This window comes from Miscanthus floridulus, chromosome 9 (genome assembly GCF_019320115.1).
Source record: "Miscanthus floridulus cultivar M001 chromosome 9, ASM1932011v1, whole genome shotgun sequence".
NCBI lineage: Eukaryota > Viridiplantae > Streptophyta > Magnoliopsida > Poales > Poaceae > Miscanthus > Miscanthus floridulus.
In genome coordinates, this window is record NC_089588.1 from 112,443,123 (window position 1) to 112,468,959 (window position 25,837).

At 40.4% G+C, this 25,837-nt stretch overlaps 1 pseudogene; it reads right to left on the reverse strand.

Moving 5' to 3' along the window:
• Positions 1-4,464: 4,464 nt before the first annotated feature.
• On the reverse strand, positions 4,465-21,417 carry LOC136482677 (disease resistance protein RGA5-like; annotated as a pseudogene).
• Positions 21,418-25,837: the final 4,420 nt, after the last annotated feature.

Below are 25,837 nucleotides of genomic sequence, written 5' to 3' on the forward strand. Positions count from 1 at the left end.
ACTGACTGCCCGGCCCCTCATTCGCCGACACCGACAGGTGGGACCACCCGGTCAGCTGCATCCCCGACCTCTAGCTCGTGTTCGACGCGGACGCCCCCATGACCGTGTCTGCCCTGTCCACGCCCCCTCTCGGTACCTACGGTGCCCGACCTTAAAAAGCGAGCCCCCTACCCCTTACCTCCCTCGCCTAGCCCTAGGAGCAGCCGCTGCCGCCACCCGAGCCTTAGCCGCGCCGCCGCAACCACGGGACTCGTCCAACCATCGCCTCGTCGACTCGCCGAGCTATCTGCCACGCTTTGGGACAAGGTAACGAAGCCGCTAGTCTTCGCCACGCCCCTCTCTCGCTCTCTTTTCTTCTAGCCACGTCGCCGAAGTGTCGCCAGAGCTCCAAGCCACCCAACCGAGCCCTAGGTCGCCACCGTGCCGTCGTAGCTCCCTCTGAACCCTCCATCGAGCTCGCCTCGAGCTTCTCTTGCTTCCCGTGGTCCTCCCGTGCCCGGTGGTGGCTGGGAACATCGAAGCCGGCGTCGCCGGCGACCTATTCGCCATCGGCTATGGCAGCCACCGCGTCGCCCTTCCTGTTCCGGCCGGCGCATCTCATCCAACCGTTCCTAGCCGTCCGATCTGGATCGGACGATCCCAAATAGAAGATACCCTTTGAACGTCCATTTCGCTAAAGAGACCCTCGGTTTTTAGATAATCTAACCCGCCGTCCCTAGTTTCTTTCAAAAGGACCCTAGCCCTTTCTCTTATTAGTGCCTGCAGTCCTCGTCCGGATTTTAAAATTAGATTTTATTTATTTTAATTCAAAAATCAAGTTCCAGCTATTTACAAAATTGTCACTATCTTCGTTAGGTCATATCTTCTCCGTTTTAACTCCGATTTGACCCATTCAAGTTGCGTTAGATTCGTAATGACGTAATCTATGTGTTAGTAACATTGTTTAACATGTTTAAAGCTTTTGAATAAAATAGTAATTAATCTATATGTAGTTACTTTTCCAATTAAAAGCAATTAGGGTTTTTCATCGTAGTCTTTTATAAATAAAATAAGATTAATCTTATGTTGGATTTCTAATACAAATATAATTTGGTTTAAAACCATTAGATATTCTCTGAAGTATCTTATATGTGTTTTATAATCATTCAAATAAATGGAGTTTATAGTTTTCCTTATTCTCGAATAAAAGCAACTTAGGTTTTTTACTCCAATCTTTTCTAAATAAAGTAAGATTAGCTTTCTCTTGGTTTTCTAAATCAAAACTAATTTGACTTAATATGATTTAGATATTTGTATAGAATATTCTATATATACTTTTATAAAATAAATAAAGACTATAGTTTTCTTTTCCACGTATAAAGCAAATCTTTCGGCAGTTGTAACTTTTCGCTATAGCTCCGATTAGAGTGCTTTTTGTGTCTGTGTGTTCATAGCGAGACGTAGATTCATTTTACAAATGTTTCATCTTGATTTTATGTTTGGTATACTATTCTAATTTAGATCTATTGTTTGCTTCATGTATGATTATATGGATGCTTGTGTGGTGCTTTATGATCATGTCCAGTCGGTGAGCTATACGTGGTGAATCAAGAAGAAGATCTTTGAAGTTTTGGACAAGAAGAAGGATCTAAGTTTAAGGCAAGTATAGCATGGGATCATCCTTGTTGTCCTATTCACCTTAATATCATTTTAATCATATGCATGTGTCTACCTTGGCAACCGTAGTAATTTTTCTAGCTATTTGATATCCTGGATTCCTTGATTCCTATGGGATATTGCATTGGGTAGTATGATGCTAGTGCTCAACTACTTACTAATGAAATATGCAATAAACATTAAAATATGTTTTTTTAGCAACATGGAACAAGGGGGCTAGAGTATTGGGCTGTTTTTATGGTGCTCTAGATTCCTCTCCCTAAGGACTTATCTGTAAGCGAACATCCGAGACTTATAGTACAACTGTGAGTGCTATATGGCTCTGGCTTTAGCTCAGTACGAGGACCTTTTCTAGCTTGTTAGAGGTTACCTTTATTGACGTAAGAATGACTTACCGAATCAGGTATAGGACAGCCTCTACTCGTATGTGTATAGCCGTGATGGAATTGTGCCATTCGACAGAAAGGTTCCTATATCTGTTTGCCTAGTGAATCTAATGGCCCTACTTGTTAGACGAACCTTTGAAAGGTTTTATAGTGAACCTTGCCGACCTTCCTTGGTAATGGGTCAAGAGGCTAATCAACTAGGGCGAAAGGGTAAATCACGACTCACAGTGAAAGTGTACAACCTCTGTAGAGTGTAAAACTGGTATATCAGCCGTGCTCACGGTTACGACCGGCCTTGGACCCTTACGGAATAGATGATGAACACTGATGATACTGATGATAAAGATGCTCACTAATGATTACTGTTTAAGATATTCATTATTCGTGTTTACCTGATCATGTATCTATATGGGCTTGTGGATAAACTTGTTGCTACCCAATTGCTAAAAGATGACTTATTAAAAGCTAATCGCGGTTAAACCAGTGTCAGCCTTTTGAGTCTCATGAACCCCATGTTATATTTGTTGAGTACGATATATACTTACGCTTGCTTTATTTTTCAATTATTTGGATAAAAATCCTGGATGAGTACCAGATCGTTAAAGTTTGGAGGAATTAAGCTTATGATCAACCAGTCAGTTGTCCCTGTGGAATTAGAGTCTTCACCCGAAGATTGGAGTTATCTTTCCACTGTTTGCTATCTAAGGTTATATTTTTTATACTAAATACGTTATATATTGAGCATTGTCTATTGATATTACCATTATTTATAGCTATATATGAGATTTGACTTACTGAACTCACATATGATGTATCTAGTTTTATTCGTAAAACCGAGTGCTACAACAGACACTGCCCGCGTTACGACATCCATTGATCTATCATCGAGGAACCAAAGGAGTGAGACTACTAGGTTCCCATGCACAAGTTTGTGCTGTGCTGACCAGTGACAACTCACGAGTCACAAAAATGAATGAGAGCGATGAAAGCTACTCCCTAATAAATTAATTCTTAAATTTCTTTAAGTAAAACATTTTTTTATGTTTGATCAAATTTGTAGAAAAAGAGTATAAATGTTTATCAAACCAAATAAATATATCATGATATATCTAATGATACTAATTTGGTTCAATAAATCTTAACACACTTATATTTCTATAAATTTGGTCAAGCTTAAATAAATTTAGTTTAAGATAACTTTAGAAATTAATTTATTCAGCGACACAGAGAGTAGTAGTAAGACACACCCTGGATGTGTATGGAACGGCTGCCGGTTTGGGAATCCAGCGGCTGCTCTGGACTGAATCACTGGATCGATCGTTCTTGAAGTTCCCAGGATCTGTCTTGGAGGGAAGAAAGATAGGAAGGAGACTAAGGCAATAACAGAGGAGAGATGTAGTTCATTAGGAAGGAGATGAAGGCAAGCTTAGTAGTACTAGTAGGGATTCATATTCGGATCGGTCGTTCCTGTCGTTCCTTTTGTCTCAATCCGTCCGCGCTCACCAACCATGCCGGCCAATCTACTTATTGTTTACGACAAATATGATTTTCTTCTTGATAGTAATATACTTATATAAAAGGCACCCTCCCTCCCAGCTTTTTCTCCCAGTTACTATGCTTGCTTAAGAATTCTGCTTTCTCTCCAGATGTGATGAGTTGAATAATTAATTAACTGGCGTCAGTGAGCTATTGGCCGCAACAGATCACCCCAATGGGGGCGGACACAGAACAGAGCCCATAGAAACAGAGCATGCTTCGTAGCTGCAACAATATGCCCTATGAGATTTCTCCTTCTCCATCGAAAAAGGTAGACTCCGTTCCCTCAAAAAAAAAAAGGTAGACTCCTAACAAACTGTACAATAAATGCAATGTAGTACAAACTAGGCAAACTATCACAGCTCGCAAATGAGATGTCACCAATATTTTGGTGATAGAATCTGAAATCTGAAAAAGAAAGATTCCCAAGACTAGAGTTGTAATCGCAAAGCTGTATATTTTTTTTCATGCCCCGTGCCCATAGACAACTGAGTAAGCAACATATGCTTTTTGAATCAAGCAAGGGAGCTGCTGATTTTTTATTAAAAATGAAAAATCTAGACCGGACAATGCAACAGAGGAACAATGAGTCCCAAAAGGGCCAGTTAACCCAAAAATTTAAAATGTTACGAGTCTATCTTCGTGGGCAGACATCACTAATGAGAAATGTACAATTCACCGCACTAAGAAGTCCTTGAGAAGAAGTAATTAGCAGGCTATGAAGACCTCCAAGTTAGCAGCATGCGTGCACAAAACATACACCTTTACTGAGCTTAATCGAACAGGATAGACACCTGAACATCCATGTGACCATACAAAATGTGGAACCAATTCAATTCATTGTATTAAAAACTAAGCAAATGAATTTGCCTTTTGAGAGCCTCAAGTATCGAAACCAATTGCACTCAACAGGAACGTTAACACACCCTGCTAACGTTTACGCATCTTGTTTCTCGAGGACAGTTACTTCAAATTGCCGCCAACAAGTTCCGGTCGCAACAAACAATGTTAGCAAGGTCACCGTTTGTAGGTTTGCGAGGCCCGACTCTGCTAGTGAAACAGGGGATTCTTTGTGACAGAAACAGGGGGGAAACAAGGCAATAGAGAAGAATTGCAGCTAGCGAATTTTTCACCTGTTTTCTCTGGGCATCATTCGTTTATCTGAAATTGAGACAGAAAAAGAATAAATTAATCTCATAGAAAGAGAAAAGGACCAGAAGCAATACGGAAGAATTTGAGCAAGCAGTACCTTCGTTCTTTATTTCAAGGCTGGGATGATTGGGATGGATGTTACTGGCATGCCACAGCATAGCCTTCCATTCCTTCGCCTCCTCCTCACTTGCAAATCAAAATAGATCTCCTGGAGCGATGGCAAGAGACCCAGGCCAAAGTCGAGACCAACACCATCGTTGCTGCCGATTTCAATGGCCCCCCGTTGGCATTGCTCCTTGCTGGAACACTACAGGACCCACAAATCCACGGAAGTCGCAGTATGTTAGGCATGCAAAAGAACCGGCACCAACGACGAATTCCCCAAGGATTCCGAGTTCCCTGTAAGTTCCCAAGGATGTCGAGATCACGCTGTTGCACCTCCCTCTCCCTTACGGCAATGGATAGGGAGGAGAGGCACCGCAGATGCAATGTATTCATCCACGCTGGCAGCGTCGAGAACCAGCAGGCCCGTCGTGTATACAAACCATGGAGACATCGAGGGGCGACCCAGGCATCCAATCCACCCATGTTCCACTCACCACCCAGGACCTGGATATTAAGATATTGGATCTTTTGCTGCTTTGGTAGGCACTCCACCATCTTGTCGTTCCATTCATTCAAGATAATACGTAGTACCCTCAGTTCGGTTAGCTGACCCAACTCTTCTAGAATGTCAATATTGGTGTCATCAACGCCCAAATATGACAGCGTTTCCAGGCTTGTTAAGATCCCAATACCTTTTGGATCTCTCGTGAAACAATCGCTGTTCAGGCACATCAAATGTTCGAGCTGAACAACATTGGATGGCAAGCAAGAAATTTTATTTCCCCAAATGTCCTGTATCCGTAGAAATTGCAAGTTTCCTATTTCTTCTGGGAGCTCCGCAATGCGTGTGTTACCTAATCCTAGGTAACCTCAAGTGGAATAGATAGATTCCCAAGGCACTTATTAAGGCTGTAACCTTGTAAAAGATTGCAATGCTGTAAATCCATCACACGTAAAACTTGGAAACTTTCTAAGGACTGGTATTTGACTAGTGGCCGATCGCAGGACAATAACTGACCTTACTTGTTGCAAGCTCCTAGTTGCCAGTGTCATAGAATTGTCTTCCTTGCCGTTTTGAATGGATAACCTCCGAATCTTACTTGATGGAGACATCTGGTCCATACCATTTAATATAGCAACAAAGTTTGCTTCACTTGATAAGGAGCAGATAAGATCAAGTACCATGTCATGTACACGACATCCACATACCATGTAACCTAGGATATATAATGGTTGGATCATACTTCTGTTTATGAGCTCATTGAAGTAGCTTTCTCCGAGTTCAAATAGGCTCTTCCCTTGTTTCTCACACTGGATAAAGCCTTCGGCTATCCACATCCATATCAAACGATCTTTGTCAACTTTGTAATCTTCTGGAAACATACTCAAGTATAGTAAGCAAGTCCTTAGATGGGATGGCATATTATAATAGCTAAATGACAAAATCTTTCTCATATTCTCCACATCAAGATTGTTGTCAAGACCAGTGCCAATGGAATGGTACACCTCGTACCAATCCATCTTATTTCTTGCTTTAGAAGCTAGCAGGCTAGCCATCGTAATAATAGCCAAGGGTATACCGGCACATTTCTCCAGCAGATACTTCGGCCAGCTCCTCATCAGGGCATCTTTCTGTGTCTTCCACAATGTCGTTGTTTTTATTACCAAATACTCTTCTGTACAGTAGTTTCCTTGAGTTGTTCTCAGAAAGAGGTTTCATGTTGTAAGCACCACCAATTTTTTCAGCAACATCAGCATGATGTGTTGTTGTAATAACAATATATCCAACATCATTAACAGGCAAAGCATATTCAATCACTTTCCAGGCTGAGATATCCCATATGTCATCGATAACAATGAGATACCTATACATACAGTAAAATATCAGTTAAAAAAACTAACCTAGGAGGGAAATGCATTTACAAACAATTGGATTGAGCTACATACAGCTTAAGCTGAGATAGTTATGTCCAATTGGATTTGCGTGTATGTAAACAATTCTGTCCCGTAAGAATCTTTGTTAAATCAAAATAAGTCCACTTGGGAAAAGAAGATCAGTGTCGTCACTGCTATTTCGTTACCAATCAATAATGTTGTGAAAAAAGCTTAAGTGGTTGTATATCTCTATTTTTCCATTACATGCATGAAAATTTCTCACTAACTGTGTGCATGCATACTTTTATGAAAACTTCATCTGTACAAATTGATGGCACTAATGCACTACTAGAGAACAGACTTTAGAACGATGTCCCAATTTGGCATTAGCCTCGGTATTTTTTGCCCCCGGGACTAAAGGACCCTTTAGTCCCGGTTGGTAATACGAACCGGGACTAAAGGTCCCTGCCCAACAGTCGTCCGCGGGGCAGGGGCCTTTAGTCCCGGCTGGTATTACCAGCCGGGACTAAAGCTTTTAGTCCCGGTTTGGGTGATGCCCCGGGAATAAAGATTAATCTTTAGTCCCGGTTTGGACCCCTAACCGGGACTAATAATCCCGGCCTATAATTCAGCTCATTTCTTCCTCCCCGAGCCCGAGCCATTCCATTCAAACTCACTGCCTCTGTTTTTCAACTTGCTGTTGTTCTTGCTCTCTCCCCCTCCATTGGTGTTGCTCTTCGATTTTGGAGGTAACAAACTTAATCCTCTTATGTTTTATCAGTAGCTTATCTCATTTTGCGATGTAGATGCATGTGTAACTTTATATGTTGGATTTTATTATGATTTTATATGTAAACTTAGAAAATTGTAGAAAATCCGTACTAGTTGAACTTGCGGACCGTGTTCAAGTCGGCGAGCATGTTCTCTGCCGAGCGGTAACTGACGTCAAGGAGGAGCTTTGATTCTACGAGGGAGAGCGGCAATGGTCGTGGAAGACCGTGTTCCCTTTCTCGTAGAATCAGAGCTCTTCCTTGGCCTAGTACGGTGCCGTCCGGTGGAGAAATGCTCGCCGAGTTGATCACGTAAGCAAGGTCAACTAGTACGGATGGTTATTTATTGAAACATGTTTTTGAGCGATAATTTGATGGATATTTGATAACTTCAGACCTACAAATGTCATCTACAAATGTTACTATCCTCGGCAACCTAAACGTCCGCGAGCTCGCCGATATCGAGCAGGTCACTTAGAATTATTTTTTCCATGAAATGAACTACTTAGAAATCATGCCTTTTTTTAGAATTAAATTTTCCATAAAATGAAAAACTTAGTAAATAGTTAGAAAATTATAGAAAATCCGTACTAGTTGAACTTGCGGACCGTGTTCAGCTCGGCCAACATGTTCTCTGCCGAGCGGTAACGGACGTCAAGGAGGAACTTTGATGCTACGAGGGAGAGCTGCAACGGTCGTGGAAGACCGTGTTCCCTTTCTCGTAGAATCGGAGCTCTTCCTTGGCCAAGTACGGTGCCGTCCGGTGGAGAAATGTTGGCCGAGATGATCACGTAAGCAAGGTCAACTAGTACGGGTGGTTATTTATTGAAACATGTGAAATCCGTACTAGTTTTGTTTAAATATATCATTTTAGAAAATATGAAATTTACACTAGTTTGCAAAAATAAGTATAGAAAGTAGATGACAACTGGTACCGGATCATCGGCCTCTTGTTCGGTTGCGAAACGACTGAGGCCAGAACTCCCTCTCATTATCTGCGGCAAGTGTAAGCAGAAGATTGTGATGGAGTACCGAGTCAAGAGACAGGGACCCAACAAGGGCCGTGTTTTCTACAAGTGCCCGGATCGCGATGTGAGTTTCTTACGCATTTTATCTTTATGGCTAATTGACCTGCTTTTCTTGAATATTTTTGACTAAATATTTTTTGGCTTTAATTACAGTGGGAGGGCAATGGATGCGATGATTGGTACTGGGAGGAAGATTATGCTACATACGTGCAGAATTTGGGTGCGCTTGAGGTAGCGGCCGCTGCTGATGAGGCAGTGAGCCAGCAGGAGAAGCTTATTGATATTCAACAGAAGAATGATTTATCTGTTTTAGTTGCGTACGATCACGAAATAATTATGTTACTGAAGTGCATTGTAGTTTTAGTTTGTTTAGTGATAGTTGGGATTGCTTACGTTGTAGCCAGACTTAGTTAATTAATCAACCGTGTGTGTGTCATTTATGTTGTGTAATAAAATACTAAATTATGTTCAAGGTTTTCATAATTTGTCGTGTAATACAGATTATGTCACGCCATTGGATATACAATGCCGATCGCCGCTCCCAAGACTTTATTGAGGGCTTGCACTATTTCTTAGGTGTGGCCGAGGCAAATAAGCGGGATGGTTTCATGTGCTGTCCATGTGCCCTATGTAAGAATTTAAAAGAATATTCAAGCTCAATGAGTCTTCATTCACATTTGCTTAAGTCAGGTTTCATGTCAAACTATATATGTTGGACTAAGCATGGAGAAAGCGGGGTCATGATGGAAGAAGGTGAAGGAGAAGATTTAGACATTGATGACATTATTGCTCAGTATGGTGCCTTTGATGATACTACAATGGGGGGAGATGAAGAAGAGGTAGCGGTAGAAGATGATCTCGGTGATGCTCTTGGCGATGCCATTCGTGATGCACAACAAGAATGGGAAAGTGAAAAAGAGAAAGTTAAGTTCGAGCGCATGCTTGAGGATCATAGGAAGTTGCTATACCCGACGGCCGAAGAGGGGCAAAAAAAGCTGGGTACAACACTGGAATTGCTACAATGGAAGGCAAAGAATGGTATATCCGACAAGGCATTTGGAAATTTATTGAACCTCATAAAGAAGATGCTTCTGAAGCCAAATAAATTGCCCACCACTACGTACGAAGCAAAAAAGGTTGTCTGCCCATTGGGATTAAAAATCCAGAAGATACATGCATGTCCTAATGACTGCATCCTCTACCATGGCAATGAATACGAGAATTTGGATGAATGCCCGGTATGTAAAGCATCGCGGTATAAGATCAGGCGCGATGATCCTGGTGACGTCGAGGGTGAACAACGTCCTAGAAAGAAAATCCCTGCCAAGGTTATGTGGTATGCTCCTATAATACCATGCTTAAAACGTTTGTTCAGAAATAAAGACCATGCAAAGTTGTTGCGGTGGTATAAAGAAGACCGTAAGGTAGACAATATGCTGAGACACCCAGCTGATGGGTCCCAGTGGAGAGCGATAGACAGGGAATTTCTAGAGTTTGCAAATGAGGCTAGAAACTTAAGGTTCGCCTTAAGTACAGATGGTATGAATCCTTTTGGAGAGCAGAGCACTAGTCATAGCACTTGGCCAGTTACTCTATGTATCTACAACCTTCCTTCATGGTTATGTATGAAGCGGAAGTTCATTATGATGCCGATCCTCATCCAAGGTCCGAGGCAACCTGGCAATGATATTGATGTCTATCTGAAGCCATTAGTTGAAGAACTTCTAGTTTTATGGAACAAACCAGGTGTACGTGTCTGGGATGAGTACAAACAAGAACACTTTGACCTACGAGCAATGTTGTTCGTAACAATCAATGATTGGCCTGCTTTAAGTAATCTTTCAGGTCAGACAAACAAAGGATATAATGCATGCACACATTGTTTTGATGACCTTGACAGTATATATTTGAAAAGATGTCGAAAGGTCATGTACCTTGGCCATCGTCGATTCCTTCCGTTGAATCACCAAGTAAGAAAGAAAGGGAAGCATTTTAAAGGTAAGCCAGACCATCGGAAGAAGCCTTATAACCGAACCGAGGAAGATGTACTCGCAATGGTCAAGGATGTGAAAGTAGTATTTGGAAAGGGACAAGGCAGTGAATCTGTTCCCAAAGATGCTAAGGGACACGCACCCATGTGGAAGAAGAAGTCCATCTTTTGGGAGCTACCCTATTGGCAAGTCCTAGAGGTCCGCCACGCAATCGACGTGATGCACCTAACAAAGAATCTTTGTGTGAACCTGTTAGGATTCATGGGTGTGTACGGGAAGCCAAAGGATTCACTTGAAGCACGCCAGGACTTGCAGGGCATGAAAGAACGAGACAATCTTCATCCAGAGAAGACAGATGATGGACGTCATTACTTAAGTCCTGCTAGCTACACGCTTAGCAAAGAAGAGAGGGACAACATGTTCGAATGTCTAAGCAGCATCAAGGTCCCATCGGGATTCTCCTCCAATATAAAGGGTATAATAAATGTGCCAGATAAGAAATTCCTAAACTTAAAGTCCCATGACTGCCACGTGCTTATGACGCAATTGCTTCCAGTTGCTTTAAGAGGAATTCTACCTCCACATGTACGTCTAGCCACCGTGAAGCTATGTGCATTCCTCAATGCAATTTCTCAGAAGGCAATCAATCCAGTGGAACTAGCTACTCTACAGAATGATGTGGTTCAATGTCTTGTCAGCTTTGAGTTGGTGTTCCCTCCATCCTTCTTTAATATCATGACACACATCCTAGTTCATTTGGTGAAGGAGATTAGTATTCTTGGACCTGTGTTCTTACATAACATGTTCCCCTTCGAGAGGTTTATGGGAGTCTTGAAGAAATATGTGAAAGTCCGTTCTAAGCCTGAAGGAAGCATCGCCCAGGGCTATGGAACAGAGGAGGTCATTGAGTTCTGTGTTGACTTTATTCCTGACCTTGCCCCGATTGGTGTTCCCGAATCACGACACGAGGGGCGACTTAGTGGTAAAGGAACTTTAGGGAAGAAAACATATATCGGCATGGAAGACGATTATTTCAATAAAGCACACTACACAGTTCTTCAGAACTCGTCATTGGTGCATCCGTACATCGAGATACATAAGGAGTTCTTACGATCCAAATTTTCAGGGAAGACTGAAGCTTGGATTAGGCGTCAGCACATGGAAAGTTTCAGTGGTTGGTTGCGAAAAGAATGTCAAGGCGATGACAATATTGATGAGCAACTGTATTTGTTGGCTAGGCAGCCATCGTGGCATATCCTCACGTACCAAGGGTACGAGATAAATGGGAATACATTTTACACAGTTGCCCAAGATAAAAGGAGCACCAATCAAAATAGTGGTGTTCGCATAGATGGAACAGATCCAAATGGGAATATACAAACATATTATGGCCGCATAGAAGAGATATGGGAACTAGACTACGCACCTAATTTTAAAGTCCCTTTGTTTCGGTGCCAATGGGTGAAGCTGACCGGAGGAGGGGTAACAGTCGACAAAGAGTATGGAATGACAACAGTGGACCTCAACAATATTGGGTACAAAGAGGAACCATTCGTCCTTGCTGCCGATGTGAGTCAGGTGTTCTATGTGAAAGACATGTCTACAAAATCAAAGAGAGGAAAAAACGAAGACATCAACTCAATGATCAATGAGCCAAAGCGCCACATAATTCTTTCTGGGAAAATAAATATAGTGGGAATTGAAGACAAGTCAGACATGTCAGAAGATTACGAAAGAAATGTCCGAATTCCACCCTTCATAGTGAAGAAAGATCCAAGCATCATGTTAAATGATGAAGACACTCCATGGTTACGATAAGATCATAACCAAGGGTCATACATCAAGAAGAAATTCACTGTTGTGCCCGCATGATACAACGATGCATGTTTAATATATTATGTTTTAGAGACGGATATTATGTAATATGTTATGACTTTGACTCTAGTATTATGAACTCTAAATGACTTCAAATTGAAAAGTTTTGAATACCAAGTTTGTTAAGTTCAAAAAGATCTACAATTGTTGTTTTGGTCAACTTTCCATTTGAGAAAGTTTGGATGATTCAAATTTGTCATTTTTAAATTTCGACGCCTACAAACTAGTTTTCGGGACCCTAGATTGTCTCAAATTGAAAAGTTTTGAATACCGAGTTTGTTAAGCTCATCAATATATACAATCCTTATATAGGCCATTTTTTCATTTGAGAAAGCTTGAACAAAATGTAGTTCAAATTTCACAAGTGTGTGACATAGTTTTAGAAAGTATATATGAGATTCAAGAAGTTGTGACTAGTGTTTGATAAAAATTTCTCAAATGGGAAAATGAGCTATGTAACAATTGTAGATCTTTCTGAGATGATCAAACTTGGTATTCAGAGTTTTTTCATCTGAGGTCATTTAGTGTCTCATTTGAGCAAGTTTGACCAAGTCGAATTTGGTCAAATAAAAAAACAACACTTTGACTCTAGTATTATGAACTCTAAATGACTTCAAATTGAAAAGTTTTGAATACCAAGTTTGTTAAGCTCAAAAAGATCTACAATTGTTGTTTTGGTCAACTTTCCATTTGAGAAAGTTTGGACGGTTCAAATTTGTCATTTTTAAATTTCGACGTCTACAAACTAGTTTTCGGGACCCTAGATTGTCTCAAATTGAAAAGTTTTGAATACCGAGTTTGTTAAGCTCATCAATATATACAATCCTTATATAGGTCATTTTTTCATTTGAGAAAGCTTGAACAAAATATAGTTCAAATTTCACAAGTGTGTGACATAGTTTTAGAAAGTATATATGAGATTCAAGAAGTTGTGACTAGTGTTTGATAAAAATTTCTCAAATGGGAAAATGAGCTATGTAACAATTGTAGATCTTTCTGAGATGATCAAACTTGGTATTCAGAGTTTTTTCATCTGAGGTCATTTAGTGTCTCATTTGAGCAAGTTTGACCAAGTCAAATTTGGTCAAATAAAAAAACAACACTTTGACTCTAGTATTATGAACTCTAAATGACTTCAAATTGAAAAGTTTTGAATACCAAGTTTGTTAAGCTCAAAAATATCTACAATTGTTGTTTTGGTCAACTTTCCATTTGAGAAAGTTTGGACGGTTCAAATTTGTTATTTTTAAATTTCGACGCCTACAAACTAGTTTTTGGGACCCTAGATTGTCTCAAATTGAAAAGTTTTGAATACCGAGTTTGTTAAGCTCATCAATATATACAATCCTTATATAGGCCATTTTTTCATTTGAGAAAGCTTGAACAAAATGTAGTTCAAATTTCACAAGTGTGTGACATAGTTTTAGAAAGTATATATGAGATTCAAGAAGTTGTGACTAGTGTTTGATAAAAATTTCTCAAATGGGAAAATGAGCTATGTAACAATTGTAGATCTTTCTGAGATGATCAAACTTGGTATTCAGAGTTTTTTCATCTGAGGTCATTTAGTGTCTCATTTGAGCAAGTTTGACCAAGTCAAATTTGGTCAAATAAAAAAACAACACTTTGACTCTAGTATTATGAACTCTAAATGACTTCAAATTGAAAAGTTTTGAATACCAAGTTTGTTAAACTCAAAAAGATCTACAATTGTTGTTTTGGTCAACTTTCCATTTGAGAAAGTTTGGACGGTTCAAATTTGTCATTTTTAAATTTCGACGCCTACAAACTAGTTTTCGGGACCCTAGATTGTCTCAAATTGAAAAGTTTTGAATACCGAGTTTGTTAAGCTCATCAATATATACAATCCTTATATAGGCCATTTTTTCATTTGAGAAAGCTGTAGAACAAAAAATACTATATTTTCTCTATTTTTATAGGTTCAACAAAAAATTCCTGTCAATTTTGGTCAAAAACCGAGAAAAAATTGAAACATTGACGTTACAATAATGTGATAATAAATTTCCTATCGAATAATAATAGTTTTATTAATTTTAAGTTAGAAATATATTTTTGCATTAACAAAATACTTAGTATTAGTAACATTTATATTCTATATTCATAAAAGAAATTAAAAACTTTAGGTTACAAAATTTTTCTATTTACAATAAATAATTAGTTAATCAATAGTATTTTTTAAAATAAATATTGCAAAGTATTGAAGTTGCTATGGAATTAATTGATTAACCTAGTATTAAACAAAAACAAAATCCCAGGCCTTTCCAATTACGCTGGCGGGTTGGCAAATTTTTCAGGGCTTCAGTCTCGGCCCAGACCAAGAACCGGGACTAAAGGGTGGGCGGCAATTTAGGTGCCCGCCAAAAAATACCTTTAGTCCTGGCTGGCAACACGAGCCGGGACTAAAGGACATTTAGTCCCGGCTGGTAAGACCAACCGGGACTAAAGGGTTGGACCTTTAGTCCCGGTTGGTATTACCAGCCGGGACTAAATGTCCTTTAGTCCCGGCTCGTGTTGCCAGCCGGGACTAAAGGGTCGCAGGCTATATATATCGAACGTCTGTTCTGTTCATCTTCGATCTCGCCTTCGTCGCTCAGCCGCCCGCCTGGCCGCGCCATCCGCCGTCGTTGAGCTCGTCTCTGCCGCGCCGCCGTCGTCGTCTACCCCCGCCCGGCCGCGCCATTCTCCAGGCCTGCATCGCCGCATCCCGTCTCTGCCGCCGCACCCAACCCCACCTTCCGTCGCCGACGCTTCCCGCGCGCCCACGCCGTACGGCCTCCGTCGATCGAACTCGATATGATCTGCGCTGCTCTCGATCGGCTTTTTTTAGATTTTTTTTTACAAAGTCTCGGCTGTATGTTAGATTAAAATAAGTACATGTAGTTTATTGTTAGTTTTTTAGTTATTTTTAGATAGTTTTTGATATATTAGATTTAAATGTATTAAAATTTAATTAGTATTTTATTTAGATAGTTTTTTTAGATAGTTTTTTATTATAGTTTTTGATATATGTTAGATTAAAATGTATTATCTTACTAGTTTATCTAATTTCATGTTAGATTTATTTAATTGGATTTAGTAATTATATATTCTATCTCTCTATATATATTATATCTAGAGATAGATTCTATATGTATACATATGTACTTAATTATTTCTATATGTATATATACATGTACTTATTTTCATGTGTTGAGAGAGAGAAAATTGTATCTAGAGAGACATTCTATGTGTATCACATGCATATCTAGAGATATAGATCGACATATGCACTTATTTCTATGTGTTGAGAGAGAGAGAAAATATATTGTATCATTCTATGTGTATATATATACATGTACTTATTTCCATGTTGATGAAATATTATGTGTTATTATATTTAATTGGATTTAGTAATTCTATATGTGTTATCACATGTACTTATATTATGTACCATAGTAATTCTATCTATGTGTTATCTTGAAGATACAAATGGCTGCTCCGAATGATAACTTGAGTGATGACATAATGGCGGATATTATCAACGCCGGCACCAATGTGGATGTAGATGACACGAGTCAGTACTTTGCTGATTACGAGGATATCCTGAATATGCCGGTGGTTGAAGATCAACAAATTGTCGCGCAAGAAAATACTGGCGAGGTATATTCGATTATCTATCATCTCTTATAGATGCATGCGTACGTATATTTGTTGTTAATCGTTGTGTTTGTACTCATGTAGCCGGTCTCTGGATCTACATCAACCACCAACAAAAGTAGGAAAGTCCGAGGGCCAAAAAAGCCATTAGAGGGCCGTTTCATAATATCAGAATTCGACACCGACACCGGCAAACCATTGGGACCACATGCTCAGACATATGTCAATCAATGTGGGTTCGTTGTAAGGGATAGGATCCCAGTTAGTGCTCGTGAATGGAAGCAGAAGATATCCGCTCCTAATGTTAGTTTTGTATCTGATCGTGACAAGAACCTAGCTTGGAGTGATATCACTCAACATTTCACATTACAAGCAGATGATGCTTTGAAGGAGCTAGTGAGGGATTGGACAATGAAGAAGATGGCAACATTGTTCCAGAGTTGGAAGAAGACATTGTATAAAAAGTTTATCTTGAAGAATGCAACGTCGAATTTCAATGCTAAGGCGTTTGTCAAGTTGGAGTCCCATTGGGATGCCTTCGTAGAATACAAGACATCCCAAGACAGTGAGGAACGTGTGATGAGGAATCGGCAGAATGCCCGACAGAAGCAATACCATCATCGCATGGGATCAGGTGGTTATAAGAGTGCTATTCCCAAGTGGCAGAACCTAGAAGCAGAGATTACTGCCAAGGGAATCATACCTGAAACAATAGAGAAGAACTGGCCTCAACGCGCGAAGAATTGGTTCTACGCTCATGGGGGAAGCCTAGACCTAGACACTGGCAAGCTAATTTTTGGCCAAAAAATTGAGAGAGCAACACAGAGACTAGCTCGTGCTAGGGAAGAAGCTGATAGTGGTGTTTTCAAGCCCAACAGAGAGAAGGATGAATTGACATATGCACTAGAGAATCCCGAACACGGTGGTCGAACAAGAGGCTATGGGGTGGTTCCGTGGCTACACGCATTCCCAGTAGACAAGGATACCTACAGAAGCCGCCAAAGAAAGAAGGATGAGGAGGCAGAACGAATCCGTGCATTGGAGCAATTTGTTGACGAGTCACGACAAGCATTGCTTGAATCACGTGAACGAGAAAAATCTCTTGAGGCAAGAATGCAGGAGGAGATCAAGAGGCAAGTGCAGCTAGCAATGAGTCAAATGCAATCGCAATCAACGCCGGGAGTCACCATTAGCCCCGTTGGTCAGATGAAAAGTAGTTGTGCTTCTACGGAGCTGCCAGTTATTCAAGACGACGCTGGGTTGCGCTTCCCTGTTGATGACATTACTGAGCCTCTAACAACATGTGAGCTGCACATTCCAGATGGTAATAATGCATCAATCATGGTGGCTGTCGGGGTTGTATCTCCAATAGACCGAACGAAGACACCAAGAATCCATGGGTCAGTTATTCAACCTGGATATGCTAGCGTCTCGGTCGATAGAGTGCTCAAAGGTTACAGCAATGTTCCTCTTGACATTGAAGGCGGTGATGGGGAGAAGACACTAGGGGAAGCAGAAAAGACATTTATTCAATGGCGCAAACGCTTCATCATCATTCCTGGGGCGCCACCGCTTCCCCTACCTCACCCTAGGTACGAATGAAAGTGAATGAAATATTATTTTCCATTAATTTTCTATTGGCTTAAAAAATAATTGACACACAACTTGTTTTTGTAGCAGGGTCTCCCCCCAGCCTAGCCTAATCATTCATTCCCCATCTTATCACAGCGTCGCGGGGGGCGAGACGACTTCATCCCCACGGCGATCGCCAACTCCTACACTGGCCCCATCACCTCCACGACGATCTCCAACTCCTACACCGGCCCCACCGCCTCCACAACGATCTCCAACGCCTCCACGCCGGTCTCCACCAACACCGGCCACATCGCCTCCACGCCGGTCTCCAACACCGCCCCCACCCCCTCCACAGCGACGCACTACAAAGACGTCTAAGGTCCCGGCGGCAAAGAAGACCCCGAGAAAAAGAGTTATTTCTCAAGAAATACTTTCTGAAAAAACTGATGAGCAAATAGCAGCTGAACAAGACAAAAAAGTGAAAGATTTTTTTATAGATACCAAAAAGAAGAGTCAAGCGAAGCTTAAGGAGAAGCCGTACTTTTACCTACCACGAGAGGAGCTGAGGCAGAAGGTCGAAGCTCACAAGAAAAAGATGATTGAACTTCGTAAGCCTTCGCCTCTATCAGACTATGACCGCTCCCTCGTGAAGTCACATGATGCAGATAAGAAAAGGAAAAGAGCATCAGGGAAGGATGTCCCACAGCTCGGACAACAGAAGCAACCAATGCAAAATCTTGTTGTTGCTAATCAATATGGTTCCAACATAGAAGTCTATCGACCAGACAACTCTGGAGAAGTGTCGGTTCAAGCCTTTAATGCTTTTTTTCAAGATACTGGTTTAACCTTGGATCAATTGACGGGCAAAGCTCCAATTCAGAACTTGGAAGTTGATACCTGGAAGACTTATAAATATGGCAAAAGTCTGTACAACCCTGCGGCTCTGAATGAATTGGGTACGCAAATGTACTTGCTCAACAAGTGGTACATGCAGGCGTGTGGCAGGGGTGAGCAGTGGATCTTTGTCAGATTTAGAGACCATCATTACTTCCGTGGCGATGGCATCTTACATATTAGTTTCGAAGAATTGCATCAACTATACCACATGGACGCTCTGGACAAATCAATCATTAGCTCCTTTTGTTTGTAAGTGATTCTTACTTTTATTTAATAAACTCACTTCCATGCATACGTGTATATAATTATCCTCACATGTAACTTATATTTATATACAGATTCCAGATGTCAGAGCTCCAAAGAATACAAGACACCAGTGTTGGCTTCATTGATCCTTATATCGTATTCAAAACCGGTATTATTGTCAAGGAGCGATGGGTATCTGAAGCACAGGAGAATATCATGATGTTCTTCGTGAAGCAGCACGACAAGACAACAATACTTTTCCCGTACAACTTTGAGTAAGTGTTAATAATAATGTAGTCTACACATTTTATGTAATATCAATACAACTTATATGCATGTACGTGTGTGTATAAACCAATGCAGTTTTCATTGGATACTCATTGTCATTGAGTTAAACTCAAGTCGGTTACTAATCTTTGACTCGTTGAGAAAAGAACGGGCACTATACCAAGATATGATAGACATTATCCAGGGGTAATTTCGATCTCTCGCGCACAACTATTATTGAATAGACTTTGCCATAATTTATTAACGATCGTACATTATTGGTCGCACAGGGTTTGGAAAGAGTTTATTCGGCAACATCGTAAGGATTGCAAGGCACCACTTAATGTAGTTGAAATATCAGTAAGTTGTACTATATACACTTCCCCACGTGTTTAATTACTATATCGTACTTCAATTTACATGTGAGATGATGAGAATAATCTTCTTCTCGTACAGTGGTGTTTGCGGCAGGAACCAGGTAATAACTTGTGTGGATACTACGTTTGTGAATTTATCACTGCGCACATAAGAAGAACTCCTAAAGATGTCCTCAGAGTACGTATATATCAATTTTTATTTATTTTTAAATGAATATATATACATATATGTGTATTAATACTTTTCCTTTTATTTCAAATGCAAGACTGAATGGTTGAAACGAAGGGTCATGCAAAAAGACCATCTGAAAGCAGTTCAAGAGTCAATAGCAGGATATCTTCTAGAAAAAGTGCTAAATCCCAACGGCGAGTTCTACTTTGATCTTAAGGAATAAATGATGTAAATTAAATGTTTATTGATATCGTTATTTTCGAGAACAAGATTATGAAAGTGTTGTATATATACATATATATATATATATATCTATAATATATATAGTTTCATACTTTATTCGAATATAATAATGCTCAAGATGAGAATTAGATGTAATTATACGCATGCGTGTATTTATATTAGCAGCATAGAATACGTACATAAAAACATATTATATATTAAACAAATACGTGTAACTGAACTGAAAACAAATTAAACAAAAAAAAAAAGAAAAAGAAAAGGAACCTTTAGTCCCGGTTGGGGTTACCAACCGGGACTAAAGGGTGAACCGTTAGTCCCGGTTGGTGTTACCAACCGGGACTAAAGGATGCGCCAGGTTCGCTCGGCTGGAGGGCTTTTAGTCCCGGTTGGTGTTACCAACCGGGACTAAAGGTCCCTCTTTAGTCCCGGCTCGATGACCCGGGACTGAAGGTTCCACCTTTAGTCCCGGGATCGTTGTCCCGGCGCGGTAACCGGGACTAAAGGCTGTTACCGCCCAGGACAACAAGTCCATTCTGTAGTAGTGATGCTTCCATACCTTTTCGTTTTAAGAAATTCCCTGACTACATCAATGAGCCGCATCTCATCCATTATTTCTTCATTGATGAAGCTCTTGTCAAGATCATGCAGCAATCCCTTTGATAATAATAGTGCTCTAATCTTCTCATACACAACAATAAAATAGTGCTCTAATCTTCTCATACACTACTTTGGCAAGAGTTGTCTTTCCAAGGCCCCCAAATCCGACAATGGAAACTATCTTGCCTTGCTTCATGGGCACTCCATTCCCATCTATCAATACCTTGATTAGCTTATCTCTCGTCTCATCAATTCCAACAAGCTCTTTCTCCTCTTTGTACTGGGAAAATAAACGAGGGTCCACCACAGTAGATGTGGTGGGCTTATCCGCACACAGGTTGACATCATATCTACGCCATCTCTTGTGCATCTCTAGGACACGGCTCTTGATGTCTCTTATCTCAGTAGCAATCTCATGGCGAATCCTAACCTTTCTGAACAAACCGACACTTCTATCAATGAACTTCCTGATGCCATGAGGCTCGGCTGACTCATCGCCCTTCCCACGCCCCATGAATGTGTCGATACTGTCCTCTATATCATAAGAGAGCTCCCTCAAATCTCTCGCCCAGATCTTGTCCTGAATGTCAAGCCGGTCTGACGGTGTGCTGGAGATCTTCTCAAGGGCACCTTTCATGCTCTCTAGCTCAGATTGGAGAAACTTGATCTCCCCCTTCACCCCCTTTTGCAGGTTGTACTCGCTGACGAGCAGATCACCAAGCTTGGTGAGGACCCTTGCCAGTGCACCAGTCACGATCTCCATGGATTTGTCCCTGCAGGGCGGTGTGTAAATGTCGTTGTGTCTGAATAATAAGCAATCGGACGTGAGGCCACAAGATAGGACGTACTCACTGGTTGCCTCGAGACGGGAATCGCGCTGCTGCAGGTTGCTGGACGTACTCACTGGTTGCCGCTAGCTAGTCGTCACCGGAGCGCCACCCAACTCTCAGGTGCTTGCAGCTGCCATGGAAGAGAAAAACGCTGAGCCAGTGAGATGAACGGTTGGTACGGTAATTATAGATGAGAGAGAACGGGATGGCTCAACCAAAGGCAAAACTTTTATATTATAAGTACTACTTAAAAAATGAAAGAGTTAACAAAGGGAAGTGTGTAAAGCAGACGAATCATAAATTTTGCGGAGTGGGTTGGAGGCTGTCAGCGGTGTTTGTAAATCAAAATTCTTTAAAGGGCCGCTTGGATCCCTTTCATTGGTAGGAATTGAAATCTACTTAATAACTTAGGCTACTTGGCTTAGAATATGATATTCCGTCACTTTCCAAAGTTCACATATAAGCATATCTCAAATTCATAAGGTGGAAGATAGAAATTAATTTCATAGATCACCATTCTATGTTTCTACTTTGTAACTTATAACACACTCTTCAACTTATTCTCCTATGGTAAAAATACAACACATAGGTATCTCTCTTGTACAGCCAACTATAATATACAAATACAATCAATATATAACTATATTAGCTTAATTAATATATGTCTAAATTATGATTATTAAAATGGATTCAATTTCAAGGATCCAAACGGGGCATGTGATATTAAGAGGATAAAGAAACCAAGTGCGCTTGGTAGGCATCATATTCTTATCATCCCCGCTTGCTGGCAGCATGGCACTGCCATTTCTTTTTATTGTTTACTTGAATTCCTATACAACCACTTTAGCTTTGATCCTCCCGCTAACTAAAACGAATCTTCCCTTTTTGTCAAAGTAAAGCACTGATTTTTGGAGGCGTCATATTTTTTTCTAGCTGGTGTTGGCTAAAAAACCTACCCTATATAAATTGTTTTAGAGACACATGGCCTTTTCTAGCTGCGGTGGGTGGAGTTTGTGACTGTGAACGGCGGTTTCGTAATCCTAACTGTCTCTGAAAATAGATGGCATTTTTAGGGGTGGCATGAAACACCACATGCCACAAGAATTAATTTTCGGCCATGGTTGGTAATATTATCTTCTCAAAAAAATAGGTGTAACACACAAAAAAATACAAGTTTTCAAATAAAACTGGATATAGACGAATTGTAGCGCTGGACAAGATCTAAAACTTTGTAGTGACAAAAAATTCATTTGCCAATTTATTGACACAGATGTAGGTCTTAATTTCTCATATTTTGAAATTTGAATTTTCAAAATTTTCAAACAACCTCGAATGGAGACATGGCTGACACTAAAGTTATAGTGCTCAGATATCTAAAACATTTCAATAGAAAAAATCTAAAACTTTGCGGAACATACTGGGCCAACTAAGTTCCTGCGTGTCAGCATGTCTGGTCACGGCCCATGTAAACTACTATACTATATAGACCAGGAGGTTTTGACTTTTCATGAGCTCATTGGCCAGACTATAGTATAGCACATTGATGATAAGTTATGGAATAGCTGCGATGAGGTCGAACCATATGTGGAGTAAGTATGATATTTTATATGCTAAAAGTTTCTAATAGTCCTTATATGTCCTACAACATATATAGACAAAAGTTTATAGAAAGAATGGGCACGTGGAATAATCTAGTCACGCTATGCGGGACAATAAAAACACTGACATGTGGTCCATAAAAAACTGACGCGCGAACGAACCAGGACACTACTTATGGTCCAATAAAAAAGTAATACATGGATAAACATCAACATGACATGTGTGCCAAAAAAATTATGGAGAACTGGGACAGGACACGTGGTGGAGTAAAAGCACGAAACATGTAAGAGGGACCCACATGTTTGTTATCTTTAAATTTTATTTAAATATAATAAATATAAAGCACGGTTTAATCAAAAGTTTTCTAAAAACCACTTTTGTGGATGTAATAAACCGGTTGTATCCAATAGGGGATTTTTAATTTTTAATCTTTTTAATCAATATTTTAATATTAACACATACAGTGGCGTGACAAAGGGCGCCACGGTAGCGTGGAACATTGACCCGTTCCTACGTGGCGTCGCGCCACCCCGCCTGGCGCGATAGGCGGGTATACAGGCGCAGCCCCAGCTTCTTTCCTCCTTCGTGCCTTCTTCTCTTGGTTCCATTCGCTTGTTACGTTCTTTTGGAGCTTCCTTCTCCCTCTTCTCTTTCTCCCTTGGTTTTTGTCTCATCCATCTCGCCGGCTTTGGGCTTTTGGCTGTCGATGGTGTCATGTATGAGGTATGACTCGCTCACCCTTTTAACTTTTTGCAATGATTTGTAGGTTGTAGACTGCTCTAAGCAAGAGTGCAAGACTGGATTTTGTTTGGTTTAATAAAAGTTTGTTTGGCCAATGGTGCCTAATATATTGTGACTACCAAACCATCTATGAACGAACCAACCAAATCAAGGTAGAAAGCATTAGTACCTGCCACACCGAATGACGGGAGCCGGCTGGCGGCGCAGGGAGTTGGTCCGCCTGAACCGCCCAAAAAAACACGACACATATGGAGAACTGGGACAGGACACGTGGTGGAGAAAAAGCATGAAACATGTAAGAGGGACCCACATGTTTATTATCTTTAAATTTTATTTAAATATAATAAACATAAAGTGCGGTTTAATCAAAAGTTTTCTAGAAACCTCTCTTGTGGATGTAATAAACCGGCTGTATCCAATAGGGGATTTTTTTATTTTTAATCTTTTTAATCAATAGCCCGGTTCGCTTCGCTGAAAAAACAAGACGAAACACTGTTCCGGCTGATTTGTTGTGAAAGAAAAAAATACTGTTCCGGCTGAAAAAACGACCTAAAAAAGACGGATTATAAGAGAAGCGAATAAGACCAATATTTTAATATTAACCGCTTCTAAACCTTTTTTTTTTTGCAAATGTGACCCTTTTGATCGCACCAGCCGCACTGGCATGACAGTTTCGCTATATCGTTCCACATACAATGGCGCGACAAAGGGCGCCACGGTAGCGTGAAACATTGACCTGTTCCTACGTGGCGTCGCGCCACCCCGCCTGGCGCGATAAGCGGGTGTAAGGCACGGCCCCAGCTTCTTTCCTCCTTGGTTCTGTTCGCTTGTTACGTTCTTTTGGAGCTTCCTTCTCCCTATTCTCTTTCTCTCTTGCTTTTTGTCTCATCCATCTCGCCGGCTTTGGGCTTTTGGTTGTCGATGGTGTCATGGATGAGGTATGACTTGCTCACCCTTTTAACTTTTCGCATTGATTTGAAGGTTGTAGACTGCTCTAAGCAAGAGTGCAAGACTAGATTTTGTTTGGTTTAATAAAAGTTTGTTTGGCCAATGGTTCCTACACTACTACAGAATGGACTAGTTGTCCCGGGCGGTAACGGCCTTTAGTCCCGGTTACCGCGCCGGGACAACGATCCCGGGACTAAAGGTGGAACCTTCAGTCCCAGGTCATCGAGCCAGGACTAAAGAGGGACCTTTAGTCCCGGTTGGTGTTACCAACCGGGACTAAAGGCCCTCCAGCCGAGCAAACCTGGCCGCACCCTTTAGTCCCGGTTGGTAACCCCAACTGGGACTAAAGGTTCCTTTTCTTTTTCTTTTTTTTTGTTTAATTTGTTTTCAGTTCAGTTACACATATTTGTTTAATATATAATATGTTTTTATGTACGTATTCTACGCTGCTAATATAAATACACGCACGCATATAATTACATCTAATTCTCATCTCGAGCATTATTATATTCGAATAAAATATGAAACTATATGTATTATAGATATATATGTATATATACAACACTTTCATAATCTTGTTCTCGAAAATAACGATATCAATAAATATTTAATTTACATCATTAGTTCCTTAGATCAAAGTAGAACTCGCCGTTGGGATTTAGCACTTTTTCTAGAAGATATCCTGCTATTGACTCTTGAACTGCTTTCAGATGGTCTTTTTGCATGACCCTTCGTTTCAACCATTCAGTCTTGCATTTGAAATAAAAGAAAAAGTATTAATATATATATATATATTCATTTAAAAATAAATAAAAAATTGATATATACGTACTCTGAGGACATCTTCAGGAGTTCTTCTTATGTATGCAGTGATAAATTCACAAACGTAGTATCCACACAAGTTATTACCTGGTTCCTACCGCAAACACCACTGTACGAGAAGAAGATTATTCTCATCATCTCACACGTAAATTGAAGTACGATATAGTAATTAAACACGTGGGGAAGTATATATAGTACAACTTATTGGTATTTCAACTACATTAAGTGGTGCCTTGCAATCCTTGCGGTGTTGCCGAATAAACTCTTTCCAAACCCTGTGTGACCAATAATGTACGATCGTTAATAAATTATGGCAAAGTCTATTCAATAATAGTTGTGCACGAGAGATCAAAATTACCCCTGGATAATGTCTATCATATCTTGGTATAGTGCTCGCTCTTTTCTCAATAAGTCCAAGATTACTAACTGACTTGAGTTTAACTCAATGACAATGAGCATCTAGTGAAACCTGCATTGGTTTACACACACACG